At 33.7% G+C, this 20,436-nt stretch overlaps 1 protein-coding gene across 1 annotated transcript in view; it reads right to left on the bottom strand.

Moving 5' to 3' along the window:
• The window catches only part of TENM3 (teneurin transmembrane protein 3), a 1,300,501-nt gene that overhangs the window by 1,241,885 nt on the left and 38,180 nt on the right, over positions 1-20,436 (bottom strand). The window contains exon 2 of the mRNA XM_027636350.1: positions 5,540-5,652. The gene's annotated coding sequence lies outside the window, so the exon portion shown is untranslated. The remainder of the gene's footprint in view (positions 1-5,539; positions 5,653-20,436) is intronic.

Genomic DNA, 20,436 nt, shown 5'->3' on the forward strand with positions numbered 1-20,436 from the left:
CTTGAAATAGATATTAATGAAACATTAATTTTGTACTCTCCTGGTACACTTACACAGGAGATCTCAGCTCATACAACTGTCATTCAATATCACTTCAACATAGAATTCAGTTCTAAAAAGAAAATAGCTGAAATAATTGGATGAGCATGATAGCACTTCCTTATTACATTCAGTAAAGTGATTTATTTGAGTAAAAGAGAAACAATATCCAAGAGATTTCAATTCTTTTACAATTAATAAAGTCATAAATTCAGATAAATATAATTGACAAAGGCATTAGACTTGAAATTATAGTTCTGTTTGTAGACTACCAATCTGATTTAACTGATATATAAAGAACTAATGCTAGTAATATCTAATGTTAAGTTTAGTAAAAAATTATTCAAGTACTCCAGTACACGTGAGAAGTAAACTGATTTTAAAATGTAACGACAGTGCAATAAAACTCTCAACATAACATATACATGTATTTTCAACTTAGTTTTCATTAGGATGGATTTTCCTTGGTGATTTGACATATTTTTTAAAAAATGCATCATTCTTCACCAGTTTACATAGATCTCATTGTACTAAATTTATTATTTACACAAAACAGAACTAACGAGAAAATGAAACATTTATGTTTCAGTATGCTTTATTATTAGTTTAAAAAGTTTGGTGAGACATTTCAAAGCAATTTTTTCAAACTACTGGAAGCAATTACATTATATTGTAAATTATTAACCTGTAGTTGTTTTCCTAAAAATAAAAATGTATTAAATATTTATTTACATAGTGCATATTTAGACTATATTTACAAGAATACATATACTGTGTTTACTTAGTATATACTTAGACAGTATATTTATATAGACTATATAGTTATATATCCATATTAAGCGTATTCTTAAAACTAGTGAAAAACTTATAAGCCTTGACTCATCAAATAAGTGCAGTCATCAGAAATGCCAGTAAAAGACTCATTTCTAGTGACTTACAGAGCATCATAAAAGAACATACATGGTCATATAAGACTGACCTCAGAGGAACAGACAGAACTTAATTTCAGATGCAGTAATCTCTGATCTGTTTGGCATTGTGAAAGTTCTAAATGATAAAATGAAAAAAGGGTTGTTTGGTTCTTCTATTTTGGAGTATAAAATGTTCAAACCAGACATATTGTAGGAGGTTTCTATAGAATATATGCTGCTGGCTTTTTGTTTGTTTATTTGTTTTTAAGATATAGCACATGGCCTAATTTTGTTCTCTGTCATGTAAAGGGTAGGTGTCTTCACTTTTTTCAAAACATTTCAGTTTGTCTCAATTAGATAGGCAAGATGGTTTTGAAAATACTTGTGGGATCTAACATAAGAGGGATTATAACACAGTCGAGAACAGAGCAAAAAGAAGCTAAGGAAAGGGAGAAAATCTTAAGCCAGAAAATGCATAGAAAGCTCTTCTATCTAATTCAAAACTCTTCTTTGCAACTCTACTGTGTTGCTAAGAAAAGGAGATAAAATTGAGCAATAGTTTTCAAACTTCATCATTTAATGAGGGTAGGTTAATAGGATCAGAGTACATTTACCAGACTTATGAACTCCTCCTTTCTTCCAAAGTCTGGCTATGTGAGAAGTCTGTTACAGTTATGGATTATCACTTAAATTCTCTCATAAAATGTATTTACTCTTTTTTCCCCACCGAGATGATATTCATACTCTACACTCTTGAAACTCAGCTGTTCTACATGAACATACGTCAGGATCTACATTAAAAAAAAAACAAAAAATCTAGATTTGAATTGTGACAATGGGAATTAAGACCAAAAAGTACAAGGGAATGAACTTTAGCTATTCCTTTAAGAATTCAGGGAAGAGATGGTGAGTATTCCCTAATTCAAGGTAAAGCAATAAAGAAACGAATTAGCAAGCACAGCAGCCAGGGAACAATAAATATGTCCACTAAGTCAGACACAGTGCATATGTGGCTGATAATTTAACACTATGAAAGAGGATTACAAATCTGTAGTGGAGTAGTGAATTCCAAAGAGAATTAGTGCAAGCAACACAAGGTAGTGTTAAACAGTTGACGAAAGACAACAAAGAAAAAGCACACACAGTGTCACAGATTTCATAATACTAAAAGACATAAGTCCATACGGAGTCTATGTCATGTAGACATTGCATCACTCTTAGTGTTGGTTTAATCTCTAACCTTTCAAGCAGCAGCTTGGCTGGCAGATAGAAAAAAATTTCATTAAAAGCAGGGTATCTCAAAAAAGAAAAACCTTTAAAGTAAGCTTTGACAATTTGAAAAATCAATTTATGTGCCTAGATTCATATTCTAAAGAAATATAAATCCCTAACCTAATCTGTTACAAAGTAGGATAAGTAAGAAATAAATCAAGTGGTTTTGATAGTCTCCTGAACTACTTTAATGCTGATCTCTATTGAAGAGTTGTATTATTATCAAAATGTGAATCTCACACAGATTAATATTTTATACTTCCAAGAGTGGTTTCTCAGGTTAGGACTGAAACAAATAGTCTAGAAATAAAATCATAAGGTGTCCTAAAAAGTATTTACTATTGCTAACCAATTTGGTAAAGTTAGCAAACATACACAGTACTGGCATTTATCAGGGATAATAATGATTCAAGAAATATTTACCAAATAACATTTCAAAAGAAGTGTGTTGATAAAAGGGCACATATATACAATTCCCATAAAGATATAATACTGAGAGAATTTTCTTAAATGTTTCAAAATACAATTTTTTAAATTCAAAAATGTTCTCTTACCTACCTACTTCTTTTCAATAAAAAATAAACAAATTCCCAGCCTTTCAGACTTTAACACATTGGCAATAAAGCCCTGCAAGAACAAAGTTATTTAAATGGCAATATCTGCTATTTGTCTTATTCTATATTGCCATTTTTTTCCCCACTGAGTGCTAATAAGTGCTTTCTGTTGAAGAGGTTTACATTTAACATCTGTCAGTTGTATCCAGAAGTAGCACCTACAGGGAACTGTCAAATAGATTGCCATTCTCCTCTGTAGCACCAGCAAATCTGTCTCACATCATTTGAATACAGATAGTTATAGGCATTCATCATTTCATTATGCTGACTGCCTCACTATTCTAATGTATAATGTCTCTTTAATGAGCCTCAAAAAAATATAATATTCCTTGATTTATGACTGCTTAACTGAAAAATTATACAGATTGACAAAAACTCATCATAAAGCCTTTTTTGTGTTCCCCCTACCTTGCACTTTAAATTTAACAATTACTCTTGAGTTAATCTCATGCTTTGCTTTTTTGACAAATGAAATTACCAAATTTTAACACACCAGACTTCACAGTCACTGCTGTTTTAATAAATATACTTTCACTTCCATGAGAAAGCAGTATAGAATTTGACAAATTAAAACTGATCAGTTTTTGTCAAGAAATAAATGTATTGGACAATCTGTTTCAATATTATTACATGTCAATTACTGTATACTTCTTAACTTATCATGACTACCAGTCATGCACAAGTGACTCATAAATGAGCCGATTTACATTTTCAAGTAAATTGAACCGTGGTTTATTGTACGAACTTCAATTATTTCATACACAAATGCTTACCACTGAAAAAGAGCTCTGCCATTAAAAGCACACTGAAGTATTACAAACATATCTAAAACACCAAACAGAAAGCTGAGAACAAGAAGCAAACACTTCATTCACTTGACTGCACTCAGGCATTATTACGGAGCTGCATCTCCATGCGTTTATAGATATATTAGCATTCCTCTGGGGCATTAGGTTTTGACTATTCAATCTGAAAAGATTTACAAACTGCTCATCGTAGCCATTGGAAGCAAGAATTTTCACACAGTATGAGAAAATACGATACTTTATTTCTGACAAATCTACAACTTGCACTTGAGTGTTTTTGGTATGTGAGAAAGTGCTGAGCTCTGATGGAAGTTTGTCTCATAACAGAGATAGCTATAATTTTTTACTCACCTGTTTAATGTAGCTTAGGCTTACACTACAGTCAGTCAGTCAGTACACAACTCCTTCCCCTCTGCTCAGCCTTTATTTTCCATAAGTTTTAAAAACTTATTTGAGACCTTTCCATCTTTCAAAATGCCAGCCCTTGCAGAAGGTTCAAATGTAATGAGTGCAGATATAAACAAATGAGCACTAACATAACCTTACACTGCTTTATCTCATAGGTATGACTTCCTATTTTCAAATCATGAAGCTAGGCTAAAAAGGCTATCCATTCTATAGCCATAGAGGTTATCCATCTCTGTAGAGATGTACAGAGATTTAAGCAATAGGTGGTAAACTAGATTCCCTAAATCTCTGCAAAAAAAGGTCAACTTTAAATGAAAAATCAAGCAAAACAACTTAAAATATTAGTACATATGAAAGAGCTGTTTCAGTAGATGAAATAGATTATGATATGACAGAAAATAATGCGCAGAAATTACACATTTGACCTTGGCAAGTTAAATGCTCAATACAATAAAAATTTTCATTTCAGAATTTTGGACCCATATTTTAGTTCCTTTGCACTGAATATTCCAGTCAACATCAACATCTGAGTTTCAAGGACTCAAACTTCTAAAGAATATAGGTATTTCATCCCCTAATGAACACCATGTGTTTTAATCATTTAGGAGAATTCTCATGTCTACACATTATAACCACATATAATGACAGCGTACCAAATAAACCAATAAAACATTCTCTTTTTTTTTTTTTAGTTAATAGATCATGATACTTTCAGGGTGTTACTCTGCATGCGAAATTTATAACTCTGAATCAAAAAACTGGTTTACCAACCCAAATACCTGTCGCAAATAAAAAACCTTACTTTATAAACCTGGATACTTTATGAATTCAAAATATCTCAAAATATCCATTAATTCCCATAACAATAAGGAGATTTATATCTCAGATTGTAGTAGTGTGATAAAATCCAATTTAAAATAATATTGAAATTAAAATAATATTTACTAATCACAACATATTCTTAAACACTGACCTTCTCAGAACTATCTATGTCCTTGATATTAACTGTGAGGCACATAACCAGGAGCAGCCACAGACAATGTTTATGCTATTTCTGTTAGTGTTCATGTTTTATATCTCTAGCTAGGAGACACTATTAGTTGTTCACCTTAGTGACATAGAGAGAAGTTGGTAAGAACAAAATACAGCTACCCCTATAGCCTCTTCATATTATAACTCTATTTTTTGCTTTTCTTGCCTCATTGTTACATCTCCTATGGTGTACAGAGTCACTACTTCTGAAAACTGGCTGATAGTGCCTGTGACTCGTGAGTTTCCTTTCTTGACCTGATTTCAGAAAAGACAATGGAGGAACATCAGAATATGCTTTAAGCCTTCACACTGCTTCTTCTTATATGTGCATATAAATATACGTCAGTGCTTCTCTGGTAGAATACTAAATTAGCCATTTTCCTTGTAGAGTAGTGAATTAGACAGAAATCTAACAAAATTTCATACAATATGTTTCACATAGATTGAACCTACTTACAGGAAGGTGGTGTTGCAAAAGGATTTAATACTTCAATCCGCGTAGTCTGTACAGCAGAGGAAAATCCAGAGTGTGTTCTGTTTCTGTGATTTTCTGTCTTTCTGTAGATACACCTAGGAAATAACCAGTACAGAGTAAGCACAACAAAATACAGAAAATAACATAAACCAAATTATAAGAAATTAAAAAATAAGAATATATTGAGGAACAATTTGCTGCAAAGTCAATACTATTATTCATCAATATGCAATTATAGTAGACAAAAGTTTAAATTTTGTCTTCATTTAATCCTGTAGTACCCAAGTGACTTCAGAGTTCTTCAATCTCAAGGCTGGCAAGTAGAATCAAACAGCTGTTATCATTACACCTAAACAGCCATCTGGTAGCCTGAGAGGAGAATCACAATGACCACAGTGGGAACTGGTCCAGCCTTCCAAAACAGCACAACCAGGTTTCCATTCAGCAACTGTAGTATATAGAATACATGAAATAAACAGTCATGTTTATTTTAACAGCAGAGTTAATTCATAATTTTTGTTTTCCAACAGAAACAGAAGAAGCAGCTTCTATTTCTTCAATTCCTATTTAGATGCTTGGCAGAATTCTACAAAAGGTGGAAGAGGGCTTGTTTATATGTCTTGATATTTCTTATAGAGGGCAGGGTTTAGCTGTATCTTCACATCTAAACCAGTACTGACAAGGGCCAGTTCAATCTCTCTTTATATAACTGAAGTCAAAGCTGGACAACACTCCAAATTAAAAAAAAAAATCTACTTCAGGAGTTAACCATTCTTATTTTTCTTGTACCTTTTTCTTATCTTTTACATCTAGACTTTGCTGCACATTAAACCCTGCTACTTCTTGTCATAGATAGCTAACAGTTTATGCTGGTCTCCTTTCTCAAAAAATTTATAATATTCCTACACTCATTCTTCCCATTTCTTAGTTTGAATAAACCTGGTTGTAAGTCTTTTTTTTGTTGCTTCTAATATTTAATTTCATTTAATGAACTATCAATAACCAGGTATATTATATTGTTTGTCCTTTTAGGAGACTTAGACAACTTGAGCCTGCAAGTTGTTTCACTGTATACTTTCACATAATGCTCCTATCTGTAGAGATCTAGCTAGTCTTGCTTCAGCAGTTTCATATATTCTACCCCTTGTGCCTTTGACACAGACTACCAACCCAGTAAACAGTTAGAAATTAGTATGTTATGCTTCACATTAATAAAGGGTGATAGAGGCATGATTTTTCTAAAGATTTACCAAAAGATCTCTGCCAGGCATTTTAACACTTCTGGAGCTCTGCTATGAAAACATTTGTGTAAGAAAAAAAATCTGGAGCCAGCTACACATGTAGCAGCATGGCAGGGTAAATATAATGTACCCATATTCTTCCCTGAAGCCTTAGAGGGAATTCCCTATCTTGTGCAGTTAATTTTTCCTATTTAGTGCCTGTGTTTGTTCTCACCGAGCTGTATGTCCATTATTTACTATTGTTTCTGCAATTTATTGTGATTATTTTAAACCTCAGTCCTGTCTTCTTCAGCAAGATCAGCATCTACTCTATTTCCAAAACTACCAAAAATGCTATGGAATAACATTACAACCAGTACAGACTATTACAGATTCACACTCTTCCTCCCACCATTTACTGAGGGAAAGAGTGACTGAGAATAAAATATTAAATCTTTTTAATACAAAAAACTTCTATACTAACTTTAGACTAATCTTATCTAGACCATAGTTCTGTAGCTTGCTGAAAAGAATGCCAAGATTATCAAAACTGCAGTTTACTTAAGTTATGTCATATCTCTTCTAAGCCTTAAGGCTTGCTGCAATTTTTAAAGAGATAGGACTGACTTCTTCCCTACAAATATTTTCTATCTGTTTAATCTCACTCTCTCTTAGAGATATTTAGAAAGAACAGTTTGACTATTTTAGGTCCCTCATGGAAATTCAGTTAAGAGAACTGCCTACAATTCTTTGGCTATTTCTTCAGGTCTTACTGTCAGCCCCTTTCTGAACTTTTGAAATTTCATCATCTTTAAGTTCTCAAATATGATGTGACTATACATCATGTAAGCATTTGTTTATTTTTACAGATTCACACTCCTCTCCCCACCATTTACCGTGGGAAAGAGTAAATGTATTTCTTCTATGAAGAAAACATGCATGCATATTTTCAGGCTTTATTAATCATACAGATAATAGTCTTTGCACAAAATCAAGACCCAAATGACAGTCAGTTCTTTTTTTCTACCTGAGCTAACCTTACAGTTAGATAATTTGTATTTATTTTTCTAAGACAAGGCATGACTTTGTGTGTAATTAATCTCTTATAATTACTTAAATCATTGCATTGTTACATAACTCACCCTAGATTCCAGTACTGGCCCCTGAATTTTCCACTGCTTTCTATAGATTAAATATCTCACACAAAGAGGCTAACAGAACATGAGACATGTAATTAACTGATTATGTTTAATTTTTAAGGCTTTGTAGAATTGTATGTGGATTTGTCCGATTAGTTCCTCTGATCTTTCAGTTAAGATTTCTTTTAAAAGCATCTTTACCTGTTTACTTTGCACTAATTTTCATTAACAGAATGGATTCTTTTATTTTCTCTTATGTTCAAAAAAGAAAATGTAGTCTGTTACGTTTTTAAATACAACTGATTTTCAAAATGTATGTTCCTGTTTTGAGACATCTACATTAGATTGTTGGGTCAAGCTCTTTAAATAGAGAGGTATATTCACTAGATTATAGGAATTATTTTGCTTGTAGGAAAGAACATATCTAAGACCACTCAGAGCAAGTGTCTCCTTTGCCCAGGTTCACCTGTGCCAGCTCACAGGAAAGATAACAGAGGGAGGTCTCAGTTAACCACATGTGTACACATGTGCACAAAGACCCAGATGACATATCCTATGCCTCACTTGATTCTCCTAACAAATTGAGCTTAATAGTGAGTGTCATATTGTTTGGTGTTCCTTTACCCTGTCACAGAAACTGGTGAAGGACGTGGGCATTGATCTGGCTCCTCTTGAATAAATTAATGAACTCCATGTTCGTCAACAAACGACTTTATGTGCTTCGTTACCTGTATTTTTCAGTTTCTCTGCTATTTCAGCTCAATTGTGTCTTTCTTTTTCCTTCTCAACACTTGGTCCTCTCTAACCTGTATAAGTTTAATTTGTTTTCTTTAATAGTAGGATCAAAATTAGGGACTATAACTTTCCACAAACCTTAGTATGCATTGTATACTTCTACTAAATTATCAACAAAAAAATATAGTACGCTGACTAAGAAAACTTTAACACAGGAAGCTAAGCCTAAAACAAATGCACTGCTTAAACAAGGTCTTGTTTAAGGATAGTTTTCTCTTTGGCATATGAAAGCAGTGAGAAATATCAGCTATCCCTGGTGAGAAGACTTTAACATCTGTATCTCATTTTAAGTACTAGATTAATTTTTTTCATAAGATTTTCTCTGGCTTCTCTGCTTAGTAATATCCCACCCTTAACATATAAAATGACCCTAAGAAAAGCAGTTCAGCCCTGTAATTCTACTACTTCCATGATAATAGCATCCCAGATAAGGAATATCTATCAAAATAGTGTCAGAACATTATCTGTTCATTCCAGTTTCCTTTTTTGCCTCATTTTTCTTATCTTCCAGCAGCACATGCCTGGGTTTCTACTCAACATCCCTCACAAAGCTCATAGATAAATAAATCAAATAAATAAAAAATATAATAAAAAAATACCAACACTAAACACACCCTCATACACTCTTTTCCCTTTCCAAGGTGGGGATTTTTTAAACATTTTATTATTTCATTTTCCATGACAAAACAGAAATAGAAAACTTTGCAATCTCCTAAAAGCCTTTCAGTGAGAAAGGGAGGTGAGGTGAGGTAGGATGGGATGGTTCAAGATAGAGCAGATCAGGACAGGGCATATCAGCTCTGCACCTTGCCAGGAGTAACTGCAGACCCACTGTCAGACCTGCAGGCAGCAGCTGGCAGGAGCGTAAGCGGGGCATCAGAGGCACTGCACACCTGTGGCAAGGAGGTGGCACTGGGAGGTCGTTGCCATGGCTCTGTGGGGCAGCAGGCATAGTGACAAGTGATGTGCAAAGAGCTGTGGTATTCCACGCCATTTTTCCATTGGTAAGGCTTCTCCTCGAACCTCCTAAGTCCCTAGACCTCCTAAGAGAGTCTGTGAACATGAAGAAGCACCTGCAGAAGATAGAGGAGGAGGGGATCATTTAACCCACTTGGACATATTCAAGTTCATGGCCCTGGTGCAAGGCATTCCCAGAGATACTCATGGAACTGGCAGGTGTCTCTGAGAGACTGCTGCCTGTCCTTTTTGAAATGTTTGTGATGACTTGAAGGCAGTTGCTGTCATGCTCCTCTTGAAGACAAGCAAAAATCAAGATCCAAAGAAATATAGGTTAGTCAGCCTTAACTCTGTTCCTGGAAAAGTTGTGGATCAGACAGTTGTAGAAGTCATTTTTTGCCTGAGGAGATCACGCCTGACCAACTTCAGTGCTCTCTGTGGTGAGGTGACTGACAGCTGTGGACATGGAAAAGGCAGTGGATGTTGTACATCTTCATTTTACCCAGGCCTCTGGCACAGTCTCTTTATCACAAAACTGATGAGAAAAGGGCTGGACAAGTAGATTATAAGGTGAATGGAAAATCAGTTTTACTGCCAAGACTCAGAGAGTTTTGATCAGTGGTGCAAAGTCCAGCTGGCAGCCAGTAGTTTAATGTCTTCATTAACAACCTGGATGACAGAGAGCATTCTCAGCAAGCCTGATTGACTGTATCCTAGAATGTATTATTAAGACTGTAGGTAATGCATATCCAAAAAAGTGATCCTTTCCCTATGCTTGGCACTTTAAAGACTCAACTGGAGTACTATGCCTAGTTCTGGGCTACCTAGTTGCCAGTATTTGAAGGATTTCAAATACTGAATGACTCCAACAAAAGGCCAACAAGACAATCGTGGTACTAGAAAGCATGGTGTACAAGGAGAGGGTGAGAAAAGTGGGCCTGTTCAACAAGGACAAGGGAAAGCTAAGAGGAGACTGTTCTACTATGTACAACAGCTTCACTGGATGACACAGAGAAGATGCCTTCAGACTCCCATCAGAGGTGCACAGTGATAGAGCAAGAGACAACAGATAGAAATGGAAACATAAGAAATTTCAATTAGATGCTCAAGGAAGGAGGTGGTGTGTGGAATTACCCTGATGGTGGTTAAGTACGGCAATAGGTTGCCCAGAGAGGTAGTGGAATCCATTCTGGGGCTGTTCAAGATTAGACACAGCCTAGCCATCCTGATGTCATTATACCTGCTTTGAGTTGAATACTGGACTAGATGGCCTCTAGATGTACTTTGTGACCTAAACAACAACTCTGTGATAAAATCTAAAATTACAGCAAGGGTTTACTGAAACAGTTCTTGAAAATTTGAAAGATGATAAAAAATAAACTATATAATATGGCTATTATATATTTAAAATATATGGAAAGCTAAATTCCTTTTCCAATCAGTATTGCTATCTGAAATGGACACACGCAGGGCATGGATGGTGTTGTACAAAAAGCAGATGCCAAGTATGAGAAACTGTGTTATATAAAGTTTGAGAATGGTTGCTATATATTGCCTAGTAAAAAGCTAAAAAAAAAAAAAAGCTTAGATTTCTTAGAAATACCTACTTTGATGACCTCTCCTAAATGTTTCAATTAATTGCCAAGTATATAATTAAGGCAACCTTCAGATGCATTTCATTTGGTTACAAAGGTTAAAAGTAGTGTGCAAGCTTGCTGCTTGAAAATATGAAACATTTTACTTATGAAGAATCCAATAATAAGTCTTTACTGCTGCATATCTAAATGTCAAACTTTCGGAAAATATGCCTTTAATAGCAAGAAGTTTAAAAAACCTCAACTCTGAAACTGCCGAAAGAAAAAGACTGCGCCACGTTTTATATTCTTAATATGTGATATTTGGCCTCTGGAAGCCCACATACGTAACACATGGATACTACGAAAATATACAGGTTAGTCTTTAAACAGCATATATGTTGTAAGTTGCTATGAAGCCATAAAGAGTTCATGATCTTTTCCAACCTTAATGATTCAATTATTTTACGATGCAATTAATGCTGCCTAGGAGGAGAGTTAATTAAAGCTACAGTAATTTAATCAATATCTTATTATAAGCATGAAAAAGGCTTCCTACCTGACACCCACAAAAATCTGAACAATACTTACTTGAAAACACTTACAAAGCACTTCCTTTTGTAACTAAATATGTTTCTATAAATTAATCTTTTATGAAAAAGAGGAGGAAAGTTTCTAGTCATTTCTTTCCCTTGTTTTTTAATAAAATCCAGATATGACTGAATGAATCCAGAATAGTCCATCTACTGAGGACAACATATTTCAAGTACAGTGTTCTCAGCTGGCTTTTAGGTACTGAACCTAGAAGGTGTATTAAAATGAAACAAAATTTTGTTTTTTAAAAATTAAGTTATTGTTTATTGCAAGTTGCAAAGGAGAACATGGAAAACAGTAACTTAAAATACACTTGAAACTAATAGCACTTTCAAATTGTGAAATAAGACTTTGCTTTAATCTAACTTTACAATTTTGACTGCTTTTTATCATGTGTAGTCTTTAATATTCAAGAAATTTCAAGGAGCTCTGGTAGAAGGAGAAAATATAACTTAGTATATAGGGAAAAAAGGAAGTACTGCAAATGACAAAAAAGAGCTTACTTTTTTAGGTCCAAATGTCTATAAAAAGTGGGTTACTGTGTAGCTTTCATATTTTAATGTTCACTATATTGTGTCAACTGAATGTAATTTACACTTTCAATATACTACTTTTATCTGAACTGTGCAACCACTTCAATACAATAATGCTGTGTTTCACTACCTTTTCTTTTCCTCTGAAGATTTTTGGGTGAATTAATTATAGCCAAGATACCAAATATAAACATCCTGATCTCACTAAAGCTACAGTTATTTTATCTTTGTTACCCAAGACCTTTACACACGAGCAACAGTACATCATGATTTAGTTCACCAAGAGTGATGGGCTACTATTTATGATTTGACAAGATGTCACTGTAGTAGGTATGTTGACTATTTAATGGCTTTAGAAAGTCTCTCATGGCCTTCATTAACTCATAAAATTAACTTTCATTGTCCTCTTTCAAGAATACTGATGACAAAATATAATCTTAATACATGAGAAAAATGTCTAATGATAGTTTAAGTAAAACATTTTTCTTCAGTGATTTAATTTATAAAGTTTTCTATTGCATGAATCATATTCAGTGCTTCAAAGCACATAGTAACCTTTTGGTATTTCTATGGTCCTCTTGTGGTGTACTGTACAAACCCTCAGAAGTGACATATCATCAAACTGTCAAGAATCTACTTGATGCATGTCAAAGCCTCACTATTCAGAACTAGCGAACCTAGACACCTGGGCAGTAAAAAAGCATAGTGAATTTTTACTCTGTATTTTCACTATAATGTGTCCACATATGATTACCTCAGCAAAGTAGTAATAGTCTTGGCAAAGAGCATTCATCTGGGCTGAAAGGCTGTCAGCAGGAATATGATAGATGTCAATTAAAATAAAGTATGTGAAGCAAACACATTTGCCAGTTACATGCATTAGAACTCATAATGACTGATGTCACAAATGTAGTTTGGTAATAAATTACCTTAAGGACAGTAATTATATTTTTCCATGAGTTGAATATACCCATTTTGATCCATAGCTAAAGTGTCCCTTTAGACAACAGGAATGTGAAGTTGCTTGTTGGATGATTTTTTCAAGTTAGAAAAATAAATATTATTCAATTTTTTGTTGTATACTATTTGGAAGGAAAATAAATGTATGTGGCATCTTTATAAAACAATTAAACTGGTGATTTTAAAAGACAATTTGGAAGCGTGTTGAAGAGATAGAAGAATAAATAAGTATCCAAAAATAAGGATTACAAAAACACCATTAACACCATTAGTAATCTATGAATGAGTGTAAATTGAGACTCTAAATTCCCTACATCATGAAAGGAAGAGAGGATGACTTTAAAAGACATTTAAGTTTAGGACTTTTAAATAGTTGCCTCAAGTTTGGAGAGTGTGGCTAGACCTCATTGTACCTTCCCATCTGCTCTTCATTTACTGGTATATTTTGACCAAGTTGTTTTAACAATGGGGAAAGTCTTGGATCAGAATAAATACAATTTTACAGCTGAATAATGAGCTTATACAACTACTTAGGTAGTTAAAAAAAGTAACTAGACATTATTAGAAAAAGATTCAGAAAATCAGAGGTAAAAAACGTCTGATACAAACTGGAGCCCACTGTTCAGAAAAAAAAATAACCAAATATGCATTCTGAGCAAACTATAGAGATTCATGTATTTGAAAAAAATCCAAATGAAAGATCAAATATCACCTAGCAGAGTTAGTGTACATACAGGAAAAAGCTTAAGCCAATTTTGCAATACTGTAAGGAAATAACCTTTCATAAATAACTCGAAGTGTTCACAGAGCATCTGTCTTTATTCATGTTTTCCCAAACTATTTTACCCAACATTTGTCCACTTGCCTCCTCTATCTCCAGCATCCCCTTACTGATCCTTCTGCCATTAATTTTTCAGATTTTCTATATCAACACAAGGTTAATACCAAGTAAATGACAATCACTAAACTTATTTGTAATTTTAATGTGAAATATATGGATTATATTCTAATTCAGAAAATCAATTGTTTTCCTAAGTTTTCCTACGCTTGGATGTAACTTCATTTCTACACTGAAGTCAAAGTTGTAAATTTAGAAGAAAAATTGATTTTTTCGAAGAAAGTAGTCTCATGAAGGCCTGTAGAATGCCTGTTCTCAACTTCTTTCAGGTAGCAATGGTTGGTTTCTGAATCCCATTTATGAAGATATTCTGGTTTTTGGGTTCCTTTCTAACAATGAGAACAGGATAAAAGAATAACCTCCTTCTCATGCTGTGGAAAGACTGTGTAAGTCTTAGCATATCTCTGCACCTGTTGATCTCAGCTGGGAAGAGAACAGTGATTCCATGTTCCACTTCCAGCTCCTACCAAATTTATATTCATGCACTTTTAATAAGAGTATGAGGAGAGTTCTGCTTCTTTCCTTTCCATCTTTGAAAGAACTGTAAGAACGTGATGATGGCTATTCCTGTGACAGACATAAGTCACACAACTAAAGGGGATTTTCCTACACACTGCTCAACTTAGAATGTAATCAAGACAAGGCTGCTGTCAATGCTAGCTGATGTTTGGCAGAGCTTAATCTAAAAATGTGAGATTTTATGGACCAGTACATTAAAATAATGTAGAATGGTTCAATACTACTTCAGCTTTTGGAGAATGAAACTGAGGGTTAGTAAGATTAGAGAAGACAGGAAATAATTGAGTTAGCAGTCTTCCACCATTTAATAAACATATCAATAGGTGGGCCTATAGCTATCTGAATGTGAAATCCTCTGTCCTAGGTCTATTTAAAATACAGCATTGATTCATTCAATCACACTTTATCACTCATAACATGAGCTTATGTGAACTGTTTTCCACTGATTTGACTATTCTCCTTCAAAGAATACATCAATAAGAATCTAACAGATTTTCTTCTAATTATTGTTATACTTCTCCATTGTATAGCTTCTTTTTACTGCCATATGAAAGATTTTATTAAAACAAAGCCAAAAGACTGCTGCGTTAGTATTGACTAAACTTCTTTTTCTCCCTTGTATGAACTGAATCAAGAGAATGAAGCAGAAACAGAATATATCTGATGTTGCTGAGTGAGAAATAACATTGCTTCAAATGCACCTCGTACCAGATTTTATCTGTTTTAAAAATTAGCAACATAAATAATTTTGGAGAACCAGACCAGTGTTTCAGTGATTTTTAGATGCTTTCATAGCTCAGAGTACACATTCATAGCTTTGGCAAAACATGTTTGGAACACAAAATAAAACGGAACAGAGAGAAAAACCCCAACAACAACAACAATAACAACAAAACAAATACCAAAATCCACAACCACCACAAACTGATTGTGCTCAAAGTTGAAACTGTGCTGTGATAAGCGGAAAGGTCAGATGATTAAAATCTAAAGTATTCTGATATTATGGTGTGAAGAGAAAAACTAAAGAAAGGCTGGTCAGTGGAATGTGGTATCACCTGCATATGCTTTGAACACCCATGTTAGCTCCACAACTGGAAGAAAAAATATCCAGGTTTAAGTTTATTCATGTTTTAATATTCAAAACAACCTGTTTAAGCTAATAAAACCCAACAAAGTTAAATTACATTATATAGCCAAACTGATGTATCTGTGCAATACTCCTTCTTATTGTATATGTTCTTGTATCACATAGGGTATTACTATCATGGACTTTCATTCTGCTTTATGCTTTTTACATTCTTTAGACTCCAGAATTATATACACCACGGTATGTGGGTAAAGAAATCTATTTTAGCTGCCTTTATAACTACTTTATCATTCCTTTTCAGAATGCCATTAAGATATAGTCTGCTGATGGCTATAAAAATGAGAAATCTGAAAATTACTGCGTGTGTTATGTCTTGAAGCTATGCTAAAATTCATTAAAATTATCCAATAAAGTATGGAGTTAATCATTAGTTTCAGGTGTGATATATTAGTGGACTGCTCTGTCATCACAGGAATCTTTGTTCTTTTTATAATCTATCCTTGTGAAGCTTTTACATTAGCTGCAACACTGGTTGTCTCAATGACAGGTAGAGTCTTCTTTAAGGACAGGTAGTTTCTGCTTTTAAAATATACTTGCTTAATCAGGATTCTGCAGGGAACATACAAACACTGGGGTATATACAGTCACACAAAAAAAAAAGATTGTGTAAGTACAATCAATCTAAAATTAAAAATAAATATATTACGACAATTAATGTTTGGACTATGAGAAATTCCCTACCTTTGCTCAAGGTATTACATTCTATTCTAAAAAGCTATCATTTGTTAAGTCATCAGCTCGCAATTTTGTATTCACATCTTGACTTCACATTAATCTGAGGAAGAATACATGTACATAAATACTGCCAAGAAAATAGAACTGCAATAAAACTGAATTCATCTACAAATAACATTCTGAAATAACTAAGAGTTCTATTGGTATTTTTATTCTTTTTACGTTTTCATGTATCCAGGTTCAATTAATTCTTCATTAGAGAATCATTCAGCTTGTAAAAAGGAAGTCTGCGAGAATACAGTTTGTGGAAATACTTAAGCTGAAACTGTTTTCAAAAAGCATTCCCTTTTTGAAGGCCAGCTAACTTTGAATACTTTGGAGGAGAAAAAAGAGAAGGACTTAGTACCAAAAAATCTGAACCCTCATTGCCAGAAGAAAAATAAATAGTCCAATAGACATAAATGTAGCAAACGCTATTTATTAACATGGATACCAAGTGTCTAGCATCTTAAAACATGTCATATATTGGTCCAGAGGAGTTAGATACCTGTGATTATTTCCAAATGATGAAACAGCTATGTGTTTAGGTAGGTAATTGTAATCAACTTGCCAGGCCTAGACTGAAACTATAACAGTAATCTACGTAAAAAGCAACACTGAACATTTAGTACCATGTTACTTTAGCAATAGTGATCTAAAAATGGGTTCTTAATTCTAAGAAAGAATAAATCTTTTTAAATAGGGATGTTATTTACTCTAAAAGTTAAAAATTTAAATGGATTTCATCAAAAGATATGAAAGACAAGTATGCAGTTGGCAGCAGCCAGACAGTACTTTTCTAAAAAAAAAAATTCTTCACCTTTTGCTTTTCTTCCCTAGGATATTGCTTTCCCTTAAAATTATCTAAAATGTTTGACATACAGCTTCACAGCACACAGAGAAATCAATATGCTGTATTTTGAAATTTCCTCAAAATTGATCATGTTAGTTCAGTATATTTTGTGATAAAATCAGAGACACTGATGCAAAGTCAATTGAAAACTAACGGAGGGAAAATATGGACTACTAACACACCTCAAAAGTTAACTAAATTAACTGACTAGAAAGGTAAGAAATAATATAGATTTTTCTGTTAATTTTCCTGTATTTGAACATGATTAAGAAAGCAATGAGCATACTGGAATGCATGAAGAATGGCATGGAAAATGACATAGAAAATGTCATCATGTCACACTCAGAGATCATGGACACAATCCTCTCTGGAACTGGCTACACAATATTGATCACCTCCACTGAAATACCCCAGAGTTAAAAAGAGTCCAGAAAGGAGAGAGTAGAAGTCTAATTATTCAGTCTGTAGACCTTGCAGGTAGTTTAGAGGCAAAGAATATTCAGCAACAGAATTTGACATTAATGTGTATAATAAAAATATTCAGTCTTAAAAATTTAAAAAAGACAACCATGAAGCTCTAACTGGTTTTGACATCAAAACATTTGAGGTAACTTTATAGTAAAAATACCCAGAAGATATCCAAATAATATGTACCATGTAACTCTCACTTATCATGAGACATAAGCAACCATCACTCCAGGCATGTTATTAAGCAGCAAAACGAGATTCAGTTCTTCCTTGCCTTACTCCTTGATAGTGTAAAATGATGGGAAAAAAAAATCATAAATCTGTAAATTGTAGATTAATAATTTTTTTAAGTTATGTCTAATTATTCTATTAATCTACATTACCAGAAAAACATAAGGGCAGATCTATGTTTTGCCAGCATATACATACTATTTACTAAAATGGATTCTTCTCTTGTGGACCTGAAATAGCTTTGTTTCTACTCATGAGGTTTCTTGAGTAAATATACTGGAGTTTTCTTTCACCACAATGAGGTTTTGAAATACAAGAAGTAAGGTTGTATTTTCTCTGCCACTATTCAGTCATGTAAGAGTACTTGAGAACCTGGCACTTAATCAGTCAGAACAGAGTAAAGGAGAGAAGGGCATAACCTCTGATACTGGCATTAGATGCTCTCTGCATTCATTGTCTCAAGCATCTCTGATGTCTTTCCTATGATTTGGGTCACAAAAGGACTAATTTCCAACATATACACATATTTTATACATACAGGTACACACATACATATTAAAAAATCATATTTACATTTGATATAGATGAGGACTTCATATTAAAAAAAAATTAAAAATGTTCATTTCATATCCATCTGCTAATAGAGCAATGAATGACCCAGAAAGCAAGATTTCAGGCAGTTCAGAGTACTTCCTTAGACTGCTACTTCCAGTACTTCTCAGAAAGCATTCAAGTTCATTGATACTTCAGGCTGTCAAATTACATCTTCTCTCTGCTAAGTATAGTCTTTTAAAAGCAAAATATTAATGTTTCAAAGAGAAAAAAAAATGCTATTACTATGCAGGTTTCTCTGTCAAATCACATTAGACCTTTCCTTGTTCCTCTGAAATGTGCAACTACAATAGATGAGTAACACACACACATCTTTCCATCTCTTATCTCACAGAATGTAATTTCTCCAAGAACCAAGGCGCATTGTGTTTATGTATAAATATTTGTGTAGTATCCTTATTAAAATATTGGGAGCACTATTTTTCGCAGAATCATTAAGGCTCAAAAAGACCCTTAAGATCATTGAGTTCAACTGTTAAGCCAACACCATCAGGTCCACCGCTAAACCACGTCCCTAACTGTCATGTCTACATGTCTTTTAAATACCTTCAGGGATGGTGACTCAACAACGTCCCTGGGCAGCCTGTTCCAGTGCTTTGTCACCCTTTCAGTAAAGAAATTTTTCCTAATACCCAATCTAAACCCACCATGGTGTGATTCAAGGATAAAACACCGTATATGAAAGGAGATTTTGAAGTGAAGAAACATAATTGAGATAAATACTGAGGGTACATAGGATATTTTCATGTGAAAAATTCTAGATTTTAATCCCTTGGTTTTCAGAGCCAACAGCATGGTATAGTACAATACAAATCTCTGTCCATGACTAGTAACCACAGTCACAGTCCTCTGTGACCAGGCTGTTAACAGTACCCATGCAAAAATAACAAAAGGTGATCTGTAAGAGCTATAGAGAAATTATTACAATTTAATCTTATTTTAAACAAATTTAAACCGATTGCTTAACTACCTTTCAAATATATTTCCCCTCTGTATTGTCTCCAGTTAAAGAGAAAGCAGTGAAACAGAAATAAAGATTTCAATAAGCTGAATGAATAACTCCCACAGAGTGAGACAGTTTATTTTTCCAGTCCTTAATACTACAAAGATGAGCACTGAAGGAAATCTAAAATAGATTTGTTTGAAAATTACTTTAAAGTCCTTTAAGCATTTTTTGTACCAAGGCAAATAGCATTACTATAAACAATTTGCTTGAACAGTACAGTGCCTTAATTCTCCTCTTCCTCATGTTAGCAAATTCATTTATGCAGGATAGAAATATTAAAATATTGTCTGAAGAAAATCACTACTTAACACTCTACTTGAAAGTGAAAATAGAATAGATTGTTGGGAGGAGCTGTGGAAAAAATCTTCAAACACCAACTCCTTCACATGAAAATTTAAGTCTTATGTTTTTTATCTATATACAACAATTTCCTGTTTAGGATCAGCAGCTACCTATATCAGCTGACTAAAACTACATGAATATATAGATAAGAACCTCAGATATCTGCTAGAAGCTTTTTTATAGCAATATGCAACAAAGAGGCCAGACTAGTTAGCCAGTAATTTGCCTCTTATTTTAAAAAAAAAATTGTTGAAAGACAGTACACATATTCATACATATATTTTATCAGAGAACTTCACTGATATTAAATCTAAAAA

This window comes from Corapipo altera, unplaced genomic scaffold, assembly GCF_003945725.1.
Source record: "Corapipo altera isolate COAL_440 unplaced genomic scaffold, ASM394572v1 22b, whole genome shotgun sequence".
Taxonomy (NCBI): domain Eukaryota; kingdom Metazoa; phylum Chordata; class Aves; order Passeriformes; family Pipridae; genus Corapipo; species Corapipo altera.